Genomic DNA, 22766 nt, shown 5'->3' on the forward strand with positions numbered 1-22766 from the left:
TGCCCTGAATGACTACTAATTTCTAGCTGTTTCCTATAATGGGCCTTCTTTTCTACTTGTGGGACTTCACCACATGTAGAAACAACTTTATACTCTCTTCTCTGGAATTGCGAAGCTATATAAATTTGTCTTTCAACTGTTTTACAGTTGAGTACTACTTTTCAGTGAATTCTGGTGGTTTGAAACACTGGTTTCATGTGAACTAACTCTTTTTCAAGGATTTCTGCAGTGTACATCATCCTTTCTAGACAAGACACTTTCATTTTGATGTCTTTTACACTTGTTCTCTCACTATTCTGTGATATTCATTAGTATTTGCTCTGAATGACTACTGATTTCTAGCCGTTTCCTATAATGGGCCTTCTTTTCTACTTGTGGGACTTCACCACATGTAGAAACAACTTTATACACTCTTCTCTGTACTTGAGAAGCTATATACACTTGTCTTTCAACAGTTTTACAGTTGAATACTACTTTTCAGTGAATTCTAGTGGGTTGAAACACTGTTTTCTTGTGAAGTAACTCTATTTCAAGGGTTTCTGCAGTGTACAACAACCTTTCTAGACTAGAGACTTACATTTTGATGTCTTTTACACTTGTTCTCTCACTATTCTGTGATATTCATTAGGATTTGCTCTGAATGACTACTGATTTCTAGCCGTTTCCTATAATGGGCCTTCTTTTCTACTTGTGGGACTTCACCACATGTAGAAACAACTTTATACACTCTTCTCTGAACTTGAGAAGCTATATACACTTGTCTTTCAACAGTTTTACAGTTGAATACTACTTTTCAGTGAATTCTAGTGGGTTGAAACACTGTTTTCTTGTGAAGTAACTCTATTTCAAGGGTTTCTGCAGTGTACAACAACCTTTCTAGACTAGAGACTTACATTTTGATGTCTTTTACACTTGTTCTCTCACTATTCGCTGATATTCATTAGTATTTGCTCTGAATGACTACTGATTTCTAGCTGTTTCCTATAATGGGCCTTCTTTTCTACTTGTGGGACTTCACCACATGTAGAAACAACTTTATACACTCTTCTCTGAACTTGAGAAGCTATATACACTTGTCTTTCAACTGTTTTACAGTTGAATACTACTTTTCAGTGAATTCTAGTGGGTTGAAACACTGTTTTCTTGTGAAGTAACTCTATTTCAAGGATTTCTGTAGTGTATAGCATCCTTTCTAGACTAGAAACGTACATTTTGATGTCTTTTACACTTGTTCTCTCACTATTCGGTGATATTCATTAGTATTTGCTCTGAATGACTACTGATTTCTAGCTGTTTCCTATAATGGGCCTTCTTTTCTACTTGTGGGACTTCACCACATGTAGAAACAACTTTATACTCTCTTCTCTGGAATTGCGAAGCTATATAAATTTGTCTTTCAACTGTTTTACAGTTGAGTACTACTTTTCAGTGAATTCTGGTGGTTTGAAACACTGGTTTCATGTGAACTAACTCTTTTTCAAGGATTTGTGCAGTGTACAACATCCTTTCTAGACCAGAGACTTACATTTTGATGTCTTTTACACTTGTTCTCTCACTATTCGGTGATATTCATTAGTATTTGCTCTGAATGACTACTGATTTCTAGCCGTTTCCCATAATGGGCCTTCTTTTCTACTTGTGGGACATCACCACATGTAGAAACAACTTTATACACTCTTCTCTGAACTTGAGAAGCTATATACACTTGTCTTTCAACTGTTTTACAGTTGAATACTACTTTTCAGTGAATTCTGGTCGTTTCAAACACTGGTTTTATGTGAAATAACTCTATTTCAAGGATTTGTTCAGTGTACAACATCCTTTCTAGACTAATGACTTACATTTGATGTCTTTTACACTTGTTCTCTCACTATTCTGTGATATTCATTAGTATTTGCCCTGAATGACTATGATTTCTTGCTGTTTCCTATAATGGGCCTTCTTTTCTACTTGTGGGACTTCACCACATGTAGAAACAACTTTATACACTCTTCTCTGAACTTTAGAAGCTATATACACTTGTCTTTCAACTGTTTTACAGTTGAATACTACTTTTCAGTGAATTCTAGTGGGTTGAAACACTGTTTTCTTGTGAAGTAACTCTATTTCAAGCATTTCTATAGTGTATAGCATCCTTTCTAGACTAGAAACTTACATTTTGATGTCTTTTACACTTGTTCTCTCACTATTCTGTGATATTCATTAGTATTTGCTCTGAATGACTACTGATTTCTAGCCGTTTCCCATAATGGGCCTTCTTTTCTACTTGTGGGACTTCACCACATGTAGAAACAACTTTATACACTCTTCTCTGAACTTGAGAAGCTATATACACTTGTCTTTCAACAGTTTTACAGTTGAATACTACTTTTCAGTGAATTCTAGTGGGTTGAAACACTGTTTTCTTGTGAAGTAACTCTATTTCAAGGATTTCTGCAGTGTACAACATCCTTTCTAGACTAGAGACTTACATTTTGATGTCTTTTACACTTGTTCACTCACTATTCTGTGATATTCATTAGTATTTGCCCTGAATGACTACTGATTTCTAGCTGTTTCCTATAATGGGCCTTCTTTTCTACTTGTGGGACTTCACCACATGTAGAAACAACTTTATACTCTCTTCTCTGGAATTGCGAAGCTATATAAACTTGTCTTTCAACTATTTTACAGTTGAGTACTACTTTTCAGTGAATTCTGGTGGTTTGAAACACTGGTTTCATGTGAACTAACTCTTTTTCAAGGATTTCTGCAGTGTACATCATCCTTTCTAGACAAGACACTTTCATTTTGATGTCTTTTACACTTGTTCTCTCACTATTCTGTGATAGTCATTAGTATTTGCTATGAATGACTACTGATTTCTAGCTGTTTCCTATAATGGGCCGTCTTTTCTACTTGTGGGACTTCACCACATGTAGAAACAACTTTATACACTCTTCTCTGAACTTGAGAAGCTATATACAATTGTCTTTCAAATGTTTTACACTTGAATACTACTTTTCAGTGAATTCTGGTCGTTTCAAACACTGGTTTCATGTGAACTAACTCTATTTCAAGGATTTGTGCAGTGTACAACATCCTTTCTAGACTAGAGACTTACATTTTGATGTCTTTTACACTTGTTCTCTCACTATTCGGTGATATTCATTAGTATTTGCTCTGAATGACTACTGATTTCTAGCTGTTTCCCATAACGGGCCTTCTTTTCTACTTGTGGGACTTCACCACATGTAGAAACAACTTTATACACTCTTTTCTGAACTTGAGAAGCTATATACACTTGTCTTTCAACTGTTTTACAGTTGAATACTACTTTTCAGTGAATTCTAGTGGGTTGAAACACTGTTTTCTTGTGAAGTAACTCTATTTCAAGGATTTCTGTAGTGTATAGCATCCTTTCTAGACTAGAAACGTACATTTTCATGTCTTTTACACTTGTTCTCTCACTATTCTCTGATATTCATTAGTATTTGCTCTGAATGACTACTGATTTCTTGCTGTTTCCCATAATGGGCCTTCTTTTCTTCTTGTGGGACTTCACCACATGTAGAAACAACTTTATACACCCTTCTCTGAACTTGAGAAGCTATATACACTTTTCTTTCAACTGTTTTACAGTTGAATACTACTTTTCAGTGAATTCTAGTGGGTTGAAACACTGTTTTCTTGTGAAGTAACTCTATTTCAAGGATTTCTGTAGTGTACAGCATCCTTTCTAGACTAGAAACTTACATTTTGATATCTTTTACACTTGTTCTCTCACTATTCTGTGATATTCATTAGTATTTGCTCTGAATGACTACTGATTTCTAGCTGTTTCCCATAATGGGCCTTCTTTTCTACTTGTGGGACTTCACCACATGTAGAAACAACTTTATACACTCTTCTCTGGACTTACAAAGCTATATAAACTTGTCTTTCAACTGTTTTACAGTTAAATACTACTTTTCAGTGAATTCTGGTGGTTTGAAACACTGGTTTCATGTGAACTAACTCTATTTCAAGGATTTCTGCAGTGTACAACATCCTTTCTAGAGAAGACACATTCATTTTGATGTCTTTTACACTTGTTCTCTCACTATTCTGTGACATTCATTAGTATTTGCTCTGAATGACTACTGATTTCTAGCCGTTTCCTATAATGGGCCTTCTTTTCTACTTGTGGGACTTCACCACATGTAGAAACAACTTTATACACTCTTCTCTGAACTTGAGAAGCTATATACACTTGTCTTTCAACAGTTTTACAGTTGAATACTACTTTTCAGTGAATTCTAGTGGGTTGAAACACTGTTTTCTTGTGAAGTAACTCTATTTCAAGGGTTTCTGCAGTGTACAACAACCTTTCTAGACTAGAGACTTACATTTTGATGTCTTTTACACTTGTTCTCTCACTATTCTGTGATATTCATTAGTATTTGCCCTGAATGACTACTAATTTCTAGCTGTTTCCTATAATGGGCCTTCTTTTCTACTTGTGGGACTTCACCACATGTAGAAACAACTTTATACTCTCTTCTCTGGAATTGCGAAGCTATATAAATTTGTCTTTCAACTGTTTTACAGTTGAGTACTACTTTTCAGTGAATTCTGGTGGTTTGAAACACTGGTTTCATGTGAACTAACTCTTTTTTAAGGATTTCTGCAGTGTACATCATCCTTTCTAGACAAGACACTTTCATTTTGATGTCTTTTACACTTGTTCTCTCACTATTCTGTGATATTCATTAGTATTTGTTCTGAATGACTACTGATTTCTAGCCGTTTCCTATAATGGGCCTTCTTTTCTACTTGTGGGACTTCACCACATGTAGAAACAACTTTATACACTCTTCTCTGTACTTGAGAAGCTATATACACTTGTCTTTCAACAGTTTTACAGTTGAATACTACTTTTCAGTGAATTCTAGTGGGTTGAAACACTGTTTTCTTGTGAAGTAACTCTATTTCAAGGGTTTCTGCAGTGTACAACAACCTTTCTAGACTAGAGACTTACATTTTGATGTCTTTTACACTTGTTCTCTCACTATTCTGTGATATTCATTAGGATTTGCTCTGAATGACTACTGATTTCTAGCCGTTTCCTATAATGGGCCTTCTTTTCTACTTGTGGGACTTCACCACATGTAGAAACAACTTTATACACTCTTCTCTGAACTTGAGAAGCTATACACACTTGTCTTTCAACAGTTTTACAGTTGAATACTACTTTTCAGTGAATTCTAGTGGGTTGAAACACTGTTTTCTTGTGAAGTAACTCTATTTCAAGGATTTCTGCAGTGTACAACATCCTTTCTAGACTAGAGACTTACATTTTGATGTCTTTTACACTTGTTCTCTCACTATTCTGTGATATTCATTAGTATTTGCCCTGAATGACTACTGATTTCTAGCTGTTTCCTGTAATGGGCCTTCTTTTCTACTTGTGGGACTTCACCACATGTACAAACAACTTTATACTCTCTTCTCTGGAATTGCGAAGCTATATAAACTTGTCTTTCAACTGTTTTACAGTTGAGTACTACTTTTCAGTGAATTCTTGTGGTTTGAAACACTGGTTTCATGTGAACTAACTCTTTTTCAAGGATTTCTGCAGTGTACATCATCCTTTCTAGACAAGACACTTTCATTTTGATGTCTTTTACACTTGTTCTCTCACTATTCTGTGATAGTCATTAGTATTTGCTATGAATGACTACTGATTTCTAGCTGTTTCCTATAATGGGCCGTCTTTTCTACTTGTGGGACTTCACCACATGTAGAAACAACTTTATACACTCTTCTCTGAACTTGAGAAGCTATATACACTTGTCTTTCAAATGTTTTACAGTTGAATACTACTTTTCAGTGAATTCTGGTCGTTTCAAACACTGGTTTCATGTGAACTAACTCTATTTCAAGGATTTGTGCAGTGTACAACATCCTTTCTAGACTAGAGACTTACATTTTGATGTCTTTTACACTTGTTCTCTCACTATTCGGTGATATTCATTAGTATTTGCTCTGAATGACTACTGATTTCTAGCCGTTTCCCATAATGGGCCTTCTTTTCTACTTGTGGGACATCACCACATGTAGAAACAACTTTATACACTCTTCTCTGAACTTGAGAAGCTATATATACTTGTCTTTCAACTGTTTTACAGTTGAATACTACTTTTCAGTGAATTCTGGTCATTTCAAACACTGGTTTTATGTGAACTAACTCTATTTCAAGGATTTGTTCAGTGTACAACATCCTTTCTAGACTAAAGACTTACATTTGATGTCTTTTACACTTGTTCTCTCACTATTCTGTGATATTCATTAGTATTTGCCCTGAATGACTATGATTTCTTGCTGTTTCCTATAATGGGCCTTCTTTTCTACTTGTGGGACTTCACCACATGTAGAAACAACTTTATACACTCTTCTCTGAACTTTAGAAGCTATATACACTTGTCTCTCAACTGTTTTACAGTTGAATACTACTTTTCAGTGAATTCTAGTGGGTTGAAACACTGTTTTCTTGTGAAGTAACTCTATTTCAAGGATTTCTGTAGTGTATAGCATCCTTTCTAGACTAGAAACGTACATTTTGATGTCTTTTACACTTGTTCTCTCACTATTCTGTGATATTCATTAGTATTTGCTCTGAATGACTACTGATTTCTAGCTGTTTCCCATAATGGGCCTTCTTTTCTACTTGTGGGACTTCACCACATGTAGAAACAACTTTATACACCCTTCTCTGAACTTGAGAAGCTATATACACTTGTCTTTCAACTGTTTTACAGTTGAATACTACTTTTCAGTGAATTCTAGTGGGTTGAAACACTGTTTTCTTGTGAAGTAACTCTATTTCAAGGATTTCTGTAGTGTACAGCATCCTTTCTAGACTAGAAACTTACATTTTGATATCTTTTACACTTGTTCTCTCAGTATTCTGTGATATTCATTAGTATTTGCTCTGAATGACTACTGATTTCTAGCTGTTTCCCATAATGGGCCTTCTCTTCTACTTGTGGGACTTCACCACATGTAGAAACAACTTTATACACTCTTCTCTGGACTTACAAAGCTATATAAACTTGTCTTTCAACTGTTTTACAGTTAAATACTACTTTTCAGTGAATTCTGGTGGTTTGAAACACTGGTTTCATGTGAACTAACTCTATTTCAAGGATTTCTGCAGTGTACAACATCCTTTCTAGAGAAGACACATTCATTTTGATGTCTTTTACACTTGTTCTCTCACTATTCTGTGATATTCATTAGTATTTGCTCTGAATGACTACTGATTTCTAGCCGTTTCCTATAATAGGCCTTCTTTTCTATTTGTGGGACTTCACCACATGTAGAAACAACTTTATACACTCTTCTCTGAACTTGAGAAGCTATATACACTTGTCTTTCAACAGTTTTACAGTTGAATACTACTTTTCAGTGAATTCTAGTGGGTTGAAACACTGTTTTCTTGTGAAGTAACTCTATTTCAAGGGTTTCTGCAGTGTACAACAACCTTTCTAGACTAGAGACTTACATTTTGATGTCTTTTACACTTGTTCTCTGACTATTCGGTGATATTCATTAGTATTTGCTCTGAATGACTACTGATTTCTAGCTGTTTCCTATAATGGGCCTTCTTTTCTACTTGTGGGACTTCACCACATGTAGAAACAACTTTATACACTCTTCTCTGGACTTACAAAGCTATATAAACTTGTCTTTCAACTGTTTTACAGTTAAATACTACTTTTCAGTGAATTCTGGTGGTTTGAAACACTGGTTTCATGTGAACTAACTCTATTTCAAGGATTTCTGCAGTGTACAACATCCTTTCTAGAGAAGAAACATTCATTTTGATGTCTTTTACACTTGTTCTCTCACTATTCTGTGATATTCATTAGTATTTGCTCTGAATGACTATTGATTTCTAGCCGTTTCCTATAATAGGCCTTCTTTTCTACTTGTGGGACTTCACCACATGTAGAAACAACTTTATACACTCTTCTCTGAACTTGAGAAGCTATATACACTTGTCTTTCAACAGTTTTACAGTTGAATACTACTTTTCAGTGAATTCTAGTGGGTTGAAACACTGTTTTCTTGTGAAGCAACTCTATTTCAAGGGTTTCTGCAGTGTACAACAACCTTTCTAGACTAGAGACTTACATTTTGATGTCTTTTACACTTGTTCTCTCACTATTCGGTGATATTCATTAGTATTTGCTCTGAATGACTACTGATTTCTAGCTGTTTCCTATAATGGGCCTTCTTTTCTACTTGTGGGACTTCACCACATGTAGAAACAACTTTATACACTCTTCTCTGAACTTGAGAAGCTATATACACTTGTCTTTCAACTGTTTTACAGTTGAATACTACTTTTCAGTGAATTCTAGTGGGTTGAAACACTGTTTTCTTGTGAAGTAACTCTATTTCAAGGATTTCTGTAGTGTATAGCATCCTTTCTAGACTAGAAACGTACATTTTGATGTCTTTTACACTTGTTCTCTCACTATTCTGTGATATTCATTAGTATTTGCTCTGAATGACTACTGATTTCTAGCTGTTTCCCATAATGGGCCTTCTTTTCTACTTGTGGGACTTCACCACATGTAGAAACAACTTTATACACCCTTCTCTGAACTTGAGAAGCTATATACACTTGTCTTTCAACTGTTTTACAGTTGAATACTACTTTTCAGTGAATTCTAGTGGGTTGAAACACTGTTTTCTTGTGAAGTAACTCTATTTCAAGGATTTCTGTAGTGTACAGCATCCTTTCTAGACTAGAAACTTACATTTTGATATCTTTTACACTTGTTCTCTCACTATTCTGTGATATTCATTAGTATTTGCTCTGAATGACTACTGATTTCTAGCTGTTTCCCATAATGGGCCTTCTTTTCTACTTGTGGGACTTCACCACATGTAGAAACAACTTTATACACTCTTCTCTGGACTTACAAAGCTATATAAACTTGTCTTTCAACTGTTTTACAGTTAAATACTACTTTTCAGTGAATTCTGGTGGTTTGAAACACTGGTTTCATGTGAACTAACTCTATTTCAAGGATTTCTGCAGTGTACAACATCCTTTCTAGAGAAGACACATTCATTTTGATGTCTTTTACACTTGTTCTCTCACTATTCTGTGACATTCATTAGTATTTGCTCTGAATGACTACTGATTTCTAGCCGTTTCCTATAATGGGCCTTCTTTTCTACTTGTGGGACTTCACCACATGTAGAAACAACTTTATACACTCTTCTCTGAACTTGAGAAGCTATATACACTTGTCTTTCAACAGTTTTACAGTTGAATACTACTTTTCAGTGAATTCTAGTGGGTTGAAACACTGTTTTCTTGTGAAGTAACTCTATTTCAAGGGTTTCTGCAGTGTACAACAACCTTTCTAGACTAGAGACTTACATTTTGATGTCTTTTACACTTGTTCTCTCACTATTCTGTGATATTCATTAGTATTTGCCCTGAATGACTACTGATTTCTAGCTGTTTCCCATAATGGGCCTTCTTTTCTACTTGTGGGACTTCACCACATGTAGAAACAACTTTATACTCTCTTCTCTGGAATTGCGAAGCTATATAAATTTGTCTTTCAACTGTTTTACAGTTGAGTACTACTTTTCAGTGAATTCTGGTGGTTTGAAACACTGGTTTCATGTGAACTAACTCTTTTTCAAGGATTTCTGCAGTGTACATCATCCTTTCTAGACAAGACACTTTCATTTTGATGTCTTTTACACTTGTTCTCTCACTATTCTGTGATAGTCATTAGTATTTGCTATGAATGACTACTGATTTCTAGCTGTTTCCTATAATGGGCCTTCTTTTCTACTTGTGGGACTTCACCACATGTAGAAACAACTTTATACACTCTTCTCTGAACTTGAGAAGCTATATACACTGTCTTTCAACTGTTTTACAGTTGAATACTACTCCTCAGTGAATTCTGGTGGTTTCAAACACTGGTTTCATGTGAACTAACTCTATTTCAAGGATTTGTGCAGTGTACAACATCCTTTCTAGACTAGAGCCTTACATTTTGATGTCTTTTACACTTGTTCTCTCACTATTCTGTGATATTCATTAGTATTTGCTCTGAATGACTACGGATTTCTAGCCGTTTCCCATAATGGGCCTTCTTTACTACTTGTGGGACATCACCACATGTAGAAAAACTTTATACACTCTTTTCTGAACTTGAGAAGCTATATACACTTGTCTTTCAACTGTTTTACAGTTGAATACTACTTTTCAGTGAATTCTGGTCGTTTCAAACACTGGTTTCATGTGAACTAACTCTATTTCAAGGATTTGTGCAGTGTACAACAACCTTTCTAGACTAGAGACTTACATTTTGATGTCTTTTACACTTGTTCTCTCACTATTCTGTGATATTCATTAGTATTTGCCCTGAATGACTACTGATTTCTAGCTGTTTCCTATAATGGGCCGTCTTTTCTACTTGTGGGACTTCACCACATGTAGAAACAACTTTATACGCTCTTCTCTGAACTTGAGAAGCTATATACACTTGTATTTCAACTGTTTTACAGTTGAATACTACTCCTCAGTGAATTCTGGTGGTTTCAAATACTGGTTTCATGTGAACTAACTCTATTTCAAGGATTTCTGTAGTGTATAGCATCCTTTCTAGACTAGAAACTTACATTTTTATGTCTTTTACACTTGTTCTCTCACTATTCTGTGATAGTCATTAGTATTTGCCTTGAATGACTACTGATTTCTAGCTGTTTCCTATAATGGGCCTTCTTTTCTACTTGTGGGAGTTCACCACATGTAGAAACAACTTTATATACTCTTCTCTGAACTTGAGAAGCTATATACACTTGTCTTTCAACTGTTTTACAGTTGAATACTACTTTTCAGTGAATTCTAGTGGGTTGAAACACTGTTTTCTTGTGAAGTAACTCTATTTCAAGGATTTCTGTAGTGTATAGCATCCTTTCTAGACTAGAAACGTACATTTTGATGTCTTTTACACTTGTTCTCTCACTATTCTGTGATATTCATTAGTATTTGCTCTGAATGACTACTGATTTCTAGCTGTTTCCCATAATGGGCCTTCTTTTCTACTTGTGGGACTTCACCACATGTAGAAACAACTTTATACACCCTTCTCTGAACTTGAGAAGCTATATACATTTGTCTTTCAACTGTTTTACAGTTGAATACTACTTTTCAGTGAATTCTAGTGGGTTGAAACACTGTTTTCTTGTGAAGTAACTCTATTTCAAGGATTTCTGTAGTGTACAGCATTCTTTCTAGACTAGAAACTTACATTTTGATATCTTTTACACTTGTTCTCTCACTATTCTGTGATATTCATTAGTATTTGCTCTGAATGACTACTGATTTCTAGCTGTTTCCCATAATGGGCCTTCTTTTCTACTTGTGGGACTTCACCACATGTAGAAACAACTTTATACACTCTTCTCTGGACTTACAAAGCTATATAAACTTGTCTTTCAACTGTTTTACAGTTAAATACTACTTTTCAGTGAATTCTAGTGGGTTGAAACACTGTTTTCTTGTGAAGTAACTCTATTTCAAGGATTTCTGTAGTGTATAGCATCCTTTCTAGACTAGAAACGTACATTTTGATGTCTTTTACACTTGTTCTCTCACTATTCTGTGATATTCATTAGTATTTGCTCTGAATGACTACTGATTTCTAGCTGTTTCCCATCATGCCTTCTTTTCTACTTGTGGGAGTTCACCACATGTAGAAACAACTTTATACACCCTTCTCTGAACTTGAGAAGCTATATACATTTGTCTTTCAACTGTTTTACAGTTGAATACTACTTTTCAGTGAATTCTAGTGGGTTGAAACACTGTTTTCTTGTGAAGTAACTCTATTTCAAGGATTTCTGTAGTGTACAGCATCCTTTCTAGACTAGAAACTTACATTTTGATATCTTTTACACTTGTTCTCTCACTATTCTGTGATATTCATTAGTATTTGCTCTGAATGACTACTGATTTCTAGCTGTTTCCCATAATGGGCCTTCTTTTCTACTTGTGGGACTTCACCACATGTAGAAACAACTTTATACACTCTTCTCTGGACTTACAAAGCTATATAAACTTGTCTTTCAACTGTTTTACAGTTAAATACTACTTTTCAGTGAATTCTGGTGGTTTGAAACACTGGTTTCATGTGAACTAACTCTTTTTCAAGGATTTCTGCAGTGTACATCATCCTTTCTAGACAAGACACTTTCATTTTGATGTCTTTTACACTTGTTCTCTCACTATTCTGTGATAGTCATTAGTATTTGCTATGAATGACTACTGATTTCTAGCTGTTTCCTATAATGGGCCTTCTTTTCTACTTGTGGGACTTCACCACATGTAGAAACAACTTTATACACTCTTCTCTGAACTTGAGAAGCTATATACACTTGTCTTTCAACTGTTTTACAGTTGAATACTACTCCTCAGTGAATTCTGGTGGTTTCAAACACTGGTTTCATGTGAACTAACTCTATTTCAAGGATTTGTGCAGTGTACAACATCCTTTCTAGACAAGACACTTTCATTTTGATGTCTTTTACACTTGTTCTCTCACTATTCTGTGATAGTCATTAGTATTTGCCTTGAATGACTACTGATTTCTAGCTGTTTCCTATAATGGGCCTTCTTTTCTACTTGTGGGAGTTCACCACATGTAGAAACAACTTTATACACTCTTCTCTGAACTTGAGAAGCCATATACACTTGTCTTTCAACTATTTTACAGTTGAATACTACTTTTCAGTGAATTCTAGTGGGTTGAAACACTGTTTTCTTGTGAAGTAACTCTATTTCAAGGATTTCTGTAGTGTATAGCATCCTTTCTAGACTAGAAACGTACATTTTGATGTCTTTTACACTTGTTCTCTCACTATTCTGTGATATTCATTAGTATTTGCTCTGAATGACTACTGATTTCTAGCTGTTTCCCATAATACGCCTTCTTTTCTACTTGTGGGACTTCACCACATGTAGAAACAACTTTATACACCCTTCTCTGAACTTGAGAAGCTATATACATTTGTCTTTCAACTGTTTTACAGTTGAATACTACTTTTCAGTGAATTCTAGTGGGTTGAAACACTGTTTTCTTGTGAAGTAACTCTATTTCAAGGATTTCTGTAGTGTACAGCATTCTTTCTAGACTAGAAACTTACATTTTGATATCTTTTACACTTGTTCTCTCACTATTCTGTGATATTCATTAGTATTTGCTCTGAATGACTACTGATTTCTAGCTGTTTCCCATAATGGGCCTTCTTTTCTACTTGTGGGACTTCACCACATGTAGAAACAACTTTATACACTCTTCTCTGGACTTACAAAGCTATATAAACTTGTCTTTCAACTGTTTTACAGTTAAATACTACTTTTCAGTGAATTCTAGTGGGTTGAAACACTGTTTTCTTGTGAAGTAACTCTATTTCAAGGATTTCTGTAGTGTATAGCATCCTTTCTAGACTAGAAACGTACATTTTGATGTCTTTTACACTTGTTCTCTCACTATTCTGTGATATTCATTAGTATTTGCTCTGAATGACTACTGATTTCTAGCTGTTTCCCATAATGGCCTTCTTTTCTACTTGTGGGAGTTCACCACATGTAGAAACAACTTTATACACCCTTCTCTGAACTTGAGAAGCTATATACATTTGTCCTTCAACTGTTTTACAGTTGAATACTACTTTTCAGTGAATTCTAGTGGGTTGAAACACTGTTTTCTTGTGAAGTAACTCTATTTCAAGGATTTCTGTAGTGTACAGCATCCTTTCTAGACTAGAAACTTACATTTTGATATCTTTTACACTTGTTCTCTCACTATTCTGTGATATTCATTAGTATTTGCTCTGAATGACTACTGATTTCTAGCTGTTTCCCATAATGGGCCTTCTTTTCTACTTGTGGGACTTCACCACATGTAGAAACAACTTTATACACTCTTCTCTGGACTTACAAAGCTATATAAACTTGTCTTTCAACTGTTTTACAGTTAAATACTACTTTTCAGTGAATTCTGGTGGTTTGAAACACTGGTTTCATGTGAACTAACTCTATTTCAAGGATTTCTGCAGTGTACAACATCCTTTCTAGAGAAGACACATTCATTTTGATGTCTTTTACACTTGTTCTCTCACTATTCTGTGATATTCATTAGTATTTGCCCTGAATGACTACTAATTTCTAGCTGTTTCCTATAATGGGCCTTCTTTTCTACTTGTGGGACTTCACCACATGTAGAAACAACTTTATACTCTCTTCTCTGGACTTGAGAAGCTATATACACTTGTCTTTCAACTGTTTTACTGTTGCGTACTACTTTTCAGTGAATTCTGGTCGTTTCAAACACTGGTTTCATGTGAACTAACTCTTTTTCAAGGATTTCTGCAGTGTACATCATCCTTTCTAGACAAGACACTTTCATTTTGATGTCTTTTACACTTGTTCTCTCACTATTCTGTGATAGTCATTAGTATTTGCTATGAATGACTACTGATTTCTAGCCGTTTCCCATAATGGGCCTTCTTTACTACTTGTGGGACATCACCACATGTAGAAACAACTTTATACACTCTTTTCTGAACTTGAGAAGCTATATACACTTGTCTTTCAACTGTTTTACAGTTGAATACTACTTTTCAGTGAATTCTGGTCGTTTCAAACACTGGTTTCATGTGAACTAACTCTATTTCAAGGATTTGTGCAGTGTACAACATCCTTTCTAGACTAGAGACTTACATTTTTATGTCTTTTACACTTGTTCTCTCACTATTCTGTGATATTCATTAGTATTTGCTCTGAATGACTACTGATTTCTAGCCGTTTCCCATAATGGGCCTTCTTTTCTACTTGTGGGACTTCACCACATGTAGAAACAACTTTATACACCCTTCTCTGAACTTGAGAAGCTATATACACTTGTCTTTCAACTGTTTTACAGTTGAATACTACTTTTCAGTGAATTCTAGTGGGTTGAAACACTGTTTTCTTGTGAAGTAACTCTATTTCAAGGATTTCTGTAGTGTATAGCATCCTTTCTAGACTAGAAACTTACATTTTGATGTCTTTTACACTTGTTCTCTCACTATTCTGTGATATTCATTAGTATTTGCTCTGAATGACTACTGATTTCTAGCTGTTTCCCATAATGGGCCTTCTTTTCTACTTGTGGGACTTCACCACATGTAGAAACAACTTTATACTCTCTTCTCTGGAATTGCGAAGCTATATAAACTTGTCTTTCAACTGTTTTACAGTTGAGTACTACTTTTCAGTGAATTCTGGTGGTTTGAAACACTGGTTTCATGTGAACTAACTCTTTTTCAAGGATTTCTGCAGTGTACATCATCCTTTCTAGACAAGACACTTTCATTTTTATGTCTTTCACACTTGTTCTCTCACTATTCTGTGATAGTCATTAGTATTTGCTATGAATGACTACTGATTTCTAGCTGTTTCCTATAATGGGCCTTCTTTTCTACTTGTGGGACTTCACCACATGTAGAAACAACTTTATACACTCTTCTCTGAACTTGAGAAGCTATATACACTTGTCTTTCAACTGTTTTACAGTTGAGTACTACTTTTCAGTGAATTCTAGTGGGTTGAAACACTGTTTTCTTGTGAAGTAACTCTATTTCAATGATTTCAGCAGTGTACAACAACCTTTCTAGACTAGAGACTTACATTTTGATGTCTTTTACACTTGTTCTCTCATTATTCTCTGATATTCATTAGTATTTGCTCTGAATTACTAATGCTTTCTAGCTTTTTCCCATAATGGGCCTTCTTTTCTACTTGTGGGACTTCACCACATGTAGAAACAACTTTATACACTCTTCTCTGAACTTGAGAAGCTATATACACTTGTCTTTCAACTGTTTTACAGTTGCGTACTACTTTTCAGTGAATTCTGGTGGTTTGAAACACTGGTTTCATGTGAACTAACTCTTTTTCAAGGATTTCTGCAGTGTACATCATCCTTTCTAGACAAGACACTTTCATTTTGATGTCTTTTACACTTGTTCTCTCACTATTCTGTGATAGTCATTAGTATTTGCTATGAATGACTACTGATTTCTAGCTGTTTCCTATAATGGGCCTTCTTTTCTACTTGTGGGACTTCACCACATGTAGAAACAACTTTATACACTCTTCTCTGAACTTGAGAAGCTATATACACTTGTCTTTCAACTCTTTTACAGTTGAATACTACTCCTCAGTGAATTCTGGTGGTTTCAAACACTGGTTTCATGTGAACTAACTCTATTTCAAGGATTTGTGCAGTGTACAACATCCTTTCTAGACTAGAGACTTACATTTTGATGTCTTTTACACTTGTTCTCTCACTATTCTGTGATATTCATTAGTATTTGCTCTGAATGACTACGAATTTCTAGCCGTTTCCCATAATGGGCCTTCTTTACTACTTGTGGGACATCACCACATGTAGAAACAACTTTATACACTCTTTTCTGAACTTGAGAAGCTATATACACTTGTCTTTCAACTGTTTTACAGTTGAATACTACTTTTCAGTGAATTCTGGTCGTTTCAAACACTGGTTTCATGTGAACTAACTCTATTTCAAGGATTTGTGCAGTGTACAACATCCTTTCTAGACAAGACACTTTCATTTTGATGTCTTTTACACTTGTTCTCTCACTATTCTGTGATAGTCATTAGTATTTGCCTTGAATGACTACTGATTTCTAGCTGTTTCCTATAATGGGCCTTCTTTTCTACTTGTGGGACTTCACCACATGTAGAAACAACTTTATACACTCTTCTCTGAACTTGAGAAGCTATATACACTTGTCTTTCAACTGTTTTACAGTTGAATACTACTGTTCAGTGAATTCTAGTGGGTTGAAACACTGTTTTCTTGTGAAGTAACTCTATTTCAAGGATTTCTGTAGTGTATAGCATCCTTTCTAGACTAGAAACGTACATTTTGATGTCTTTTACACTTGTTCTCTCACTATTCTGTGATATTCTTTAGTATTTGCTCTGAATGACTACTGATTTCTAGCTGTTTCCCATAATGGGCCTTCTTTTCTACTTGTGGGACTTCACCACATGTAGAAACAACTTTATACACCCTTCTCTGAACTTGAGAAGCTATATACATTTGTCTTTCAACTGTTTTACAGTTGAATACTACTTTTCAGTGAATTCTAGTGGGTTGAAACACTGTTTTCTTGTGAAGTAACTCTATTTCAAGGATTTCTGTAGTGTACAGCATTCTTTCTAGACTAGAAACTTACATTTTGATATCTTTTACACTTGTTCTCTCACTATTCTGTGATATTCATTAGTATTTGCTCTGAATGACTACTGATTTCTAGCTGTTTCCCATAATGGGCCTTCTTTTCTACTTGTGGGACTTCACCACATGTAGAAACAACTTTATACACTCTTCTCTGGACTTACAAAGCTATATAAACTTGTCTTTCAACTGTTTTACAGTTAAATACTACTTTTCAGTGAATTCTAGTGGGTTGAAACACTGTTTTCTTGTGAAGTAACTCTATTTCAAGGATTTCTGTAGTGTATAGCATCCTTTCTAGACTAGAAACGTACATTTTGATGTCTTTTACACTTGTTCTCTCACTATTCTGTGATATTCATTAGTATTTGCTCTGAATGACTACTGATTTCTAGCTGTTTCCCATAATGGCCTTCTTTTCTACTTGTGGGAGTTCACCACATGTAGAAACAACTTTATACACCCTTCTCTGAACTTGAGAAGCTATATACATTTGTCTTTCAACTGTTTTACAGTTGAATACTACTTTTCAGTGAATTCTAGTGGGTTGAAACACTGTTTTCTTGTGAAGTAACTCTATTTCAAGGATTTCTGTAGTGTACAGCATCCTTTCTAGACTAGAAACTTACATTTTGATATCTTTTACACTTGTTCTCTCACTATTCTGTGATATTCATTAGTATTTGCTCTGAATGACTACTGATTTCTAGCTGTTTCCCATAATGGGCCTTCTTTTCTACTTGTGGGACTTCACCACATGTAGAAACAACTTTATACACTCTTCTCTGGACTTACAAAGCTATATAAACTTGTCTTTCAACTGTTTTACAGTTAAATACTACTTTTCAGTGAATTCTGGTGGTTTGAAACACTGGTTTCATGTGAACTAACTCTATTTCAAGGATTTCTGCAGTGTACAACATCCTTTCTAGAGAAGACACATTCATTTTGATGTCTTTTACACTTGTTCTCTCACTATTCTGTGATATTCATTAGTATTTGCCCTGAATGACTACTAATTTCTAGCTGTTTCCTATAATGGGCCTTCTTTTCTACTTGTGGGACTTCACCACATGTAGAAACAACTTTATACTCTCTTCTCTGGACTTGAGAAGCTATATACACTTGTCTTTCAACTGTTTTACTGTTGCGTACTACTTTTCAGTGAATTCTGGTCGTTTCAAACACTGGTTTCATGTGAACTAACTCTTTTTCAAGGATTTCTGCAGTGTACATCATCCTTTCTAGCCAAGACACTTTCATTTTGATGTCTTTTACACTTGTTCTCTCACTATTCTGTGATAGTCATTAGTATTTGCTATGAATGACTACTGATTTCTAGCCGTTTCCCATAATGGGCCTTCTTTACTACTTGTGGGACATCACCACATGTAGAAACAACTTTATACACTCTTTTCTGAACTTGAGAAGCTATATACACTTGTCTTTCAACTGTTTTACAGTTGAATACTACTTTTCAGTGAATTCTGGTCGTTTCAAACACTGGTTTCATGTGAACTAACTCTATTTCAAGGATTTGTGCAGTGTACAACATCCTTTCTAGACTAGAGACTTACATTTTTATGTCTTTTACACTTGTTCTCTCACTATTCTGTGATATTCATTAGTATTTGCTCTGAATGACTACTGATTTCTAGCCGTTTCCCATAATGGGCCTTCTTTTCTACTTGTGGGACTTCACCACATGTAGAAACAACTTTATACACCCTTCTCTGAACTTGAGAAGCTATATACACTTGTCTTTCAACTGTTTTACAGTTGAATACTACTTTTCAGTGAATTCTAGTGGGTTGAAACACTGTTTTCTTGTGAAGTAACTCTATTTCAAGGATTTCTGTAGTGTATAGCATCCTTTCTAGACTAGAAACTTACATTTTTATGTCTTTTACACTTGTTCTCTCACTATTCTGTGATATTCATTAGTATTTGCTCTGAATGACTACTGATTTCTAGCTGTTTCCCATAATGGGCCTTCTTTTCTACTTGTGGGACTTCACCACATGTAGAAACAACTTTATACTCTCTTCTCTGAACTTGAGAAGCTATATACACTTGTCTTTCAACTGTTTTACAGTTGAGTACTACTTTTCAGTGAATTCTAGTGGGTTGAAACACTGTTTTCTTGTGAAGTAACTCTATTTCAATGATTTCAGCAGTGTACAACAACCTTTCTAGACTAGAGACTTACATTTTGATGTCTTTTACACTTGTTCTCTCATTATTCTCTGATATTCATTAGTATTTGCTCTGAATTACTAATGCTTTCTAGCTTTTTCCCATAATGGGCCTTCTTTTCTACTTGTGGGACTTCACCACATGTAGAAACAACTTTATACACTCTTCTCTGAACTTGAGAAGCTATATACACTTGTCTTTCAACTGTTTTACAGTTGCGTACTACTTTTCAGTGAATTCTGGTGGTTTGAAACACTGGTTTCATGTGAACTAACTCTTTTTCAAGGATTTCTGCAGTGTACATCATCCTTTCTAGACAAGACACTTTCATTTTGATGTCTTTTACACTTGTTCTCTCACTATTCTGTGATAGTCATTAGTATTTGCTATGAATTACTACTGATTTCTAGCTGTTTCCTATAATGGGCCTTCTTTTCTACTTGTGGGACTTCACCACATGTAGAAACAACTTTATACACTCTTCTCTGAACTTGAGAAGCTATATACACTTGTCTTTCAACTGTTTTACAGTTGAATACTACTCCTCAGTGAATTCTGGTGGTTTCAAACACTGGTTTCATGTGAACTAACTCTATTTCAAGGATTTGTGCAGTGTACAACATCCTTTCTAGACTAGAGACTTACATTTTGATGTCTTTTACACTTGTTCTCTCACTATTCTGTGATATTCATTAGTATTTGCTCTGAATGACTACGGATTTCTAGCCGTTTCCCATAATGGGCCTTCTTTACTACTTGTGGGACATCACCACATGTAGAAACAACTTTATACACTCTTTTCTGAACTTGAGAAGCTATATACACTTGTCTTTCAACTGTTTTACAGTTGAATACTACTTTTCAGTGAATTCTGGTCGTTTCAAACACTGGTTTCATGTGAACTAACTCTATTTCAAGGATTTGTGCAGTGTACAACATCCTTTCTAGACAAGACACTTTCATTTTGATGTCTTTTACACTTGTTCTCTCACTATTCTGTGATAGTCATTAGTATTTGCCTTGAATGACTACTGATTTCTAGCTGTTTCCTATAATGGGCCTTCTTTTCTACTTGTGGGACTTCTCCACATGTAGAAACAACTTTATACACTCTTCTCTGAACTTGAGAAGCTATATACACTTGTCTTTCAACTGTTTTACAGTTGAATACTACTGTTCAGTGAATTCTAGTGGGTTGAAACACTGTTTTCTTGTGAAGTAACTCTATTTCAAGGATTTCTGTAGTGTATAGCATCCTTTCTAGACTAGAAACGTACATTTTGCTGTCTTTTACACTTGTTCTCTCACTATTCTGTGATATTCATTAGTATTGGCTCTGAATGACTACTGATTTCTAGCTGTTTGCCATAATGGGCCTTCTTTTCTACTTGTGGGACTTCACCACATGTAGAAACAACTTTATACTCTCTTCTCTGGAATTGCGAAGCTATATAAACTTGTCTTTCAACTGTTTTACAGTTGAGTACTACTTTTCAGTGAATTCTGGTGGTTTGAAACACTGGTTTCATGTGAACTAACTCTTTTTCAAGGATTTCTGCAGTGTAAATCATCCTTTCTAGACAAGACACTTTCATTTTTATGTCTTTCACACTTGTTCTCTCACTATTCTGTGATATTCATTAGTATTTGCTCTGAATGACTACTGATTTCTAGCTGTTTCCCATAATACGCCTTCTTTTCTACTTGTGGGACTTCACCACATGTAGAAACAACTTTATACACCCTTCTCTGAACTTGAGAAGCTATATACATTTGTCTTTCAACTGTTTTACAGTTGAATACTACTTTTCAGTGAATTCTAGTGGGTTGAAACACTGTTTTCTTGTGAAGTAACTCTATTTCAAGGATTTCTGTAGTGTACAGCATTCTTTCTAGACTAGAAACTTACATTTTGATATCTTTTACACTTGTTCTCTCACTATTCTGTGATATTCATTAGTATTTGCTCTGAATGACTACTGATTTCTAGCTGTTTCCCATAATGGGCCTTCTTTTCTACTTGTGGGACTTCACCACATGTAGAAACAACTTTATACACTCTTCTCTGGACTTACAAAGCTATATAAACTTGTCTTTCAACTGTTTTACAGTTAAATACTACTTTTCAGTGAATTCTAGTGGGTTGAAACACTGTTTTCTTGTGAAGTAACTCTATTTCAAGGATTTCTGTAGTGTATAGCATCCTTTCTAGACTAGAAACGTACATTTTGATGTCTTTTACACTTGTTCTCTCACTATTCTGTGATATTCATTAGTATTTGCTCTGAATGACTACTGATTTCTAGCTGTTTCCCATAATGGCCTTCTTTTCTACTTGTGGGAGTTCACCACATGTAGAAACAACTTTATACACCCTTCTCTGAACTTGAGAAGCTATATACATTTGTCTTTCAACTGTTTTACAGTTGAATACTACTTTTCAGTGAATTCTAGTGGGTTGAAACACTGTTTTCTTGTGAAGTAACTCTATTTCAAGGATTTCTGTAGTGTACAGCATCCTTTCTAGACTAGAAACTTACATTTTGATATCTTTTACACTTGTTCTCTCACTATTCTGTGATATTCATTAGTATTTGCTCTGAATGACTACTGATTTCTAGCTGTTTCCCATAATGGGCCTTCTTTTCTACTTGTGGGACTTCACCACATGTAGAAACAACTTTATACACTCTTCTCTGGACTTACAAAGCTATATAAACTTGTCTTTCAACTGTTTTACAGTTAAATACTACTTTTCAGTGAATTCTGGTGGTTTGAAACACTGGTTTCATGTGAACTAACTCTATTTCAAGGATTTCTGCAGTGTACAACATCCTTTCTAGAGAAGACACATTCATTTTGATGTCTTTTACACTTGTTCTCTCACTATTCTGTGATATTCATTAGTATTTGCCCTGAATGACTACTAATTTCTAGCTGTTTCCTATAATGGGCCTTCTTTTCTACTTGTGGGACTTCACCACATGTAGAAACAACTTTATACTCTCTTCTCTGGACTTGAGAAGCTATATACACTTGTCTTTCAACTGTTTTACTGTTGCGTACTACTTTTCAGTGAATTCTGGTCGTTTCAAACACTGGTTTCATGTGAACTAACTCTTTTTCAAGGATTTCTGCAGTGTACATCATCCTTTCTAGACAAGACACTTTCATTTTGATGTCTTTTACACTTGTTCTCTCACTATTCTGTGATAGTCATTAGTATTTGCTATGAATGACTACTGATTTCTA

This window comes from Cnephaeus nilssonii, assembly GCF_951640355.1.
Source record: "Cnephaeus nilssonii genome assembly, chromosome: 12".
NCBI lineage: Eukaryota > Metazoa > Chordata > Mammalia > Chiroptera > Vespertilionidae > Cnephaeus > Cnephaeus nilssonii.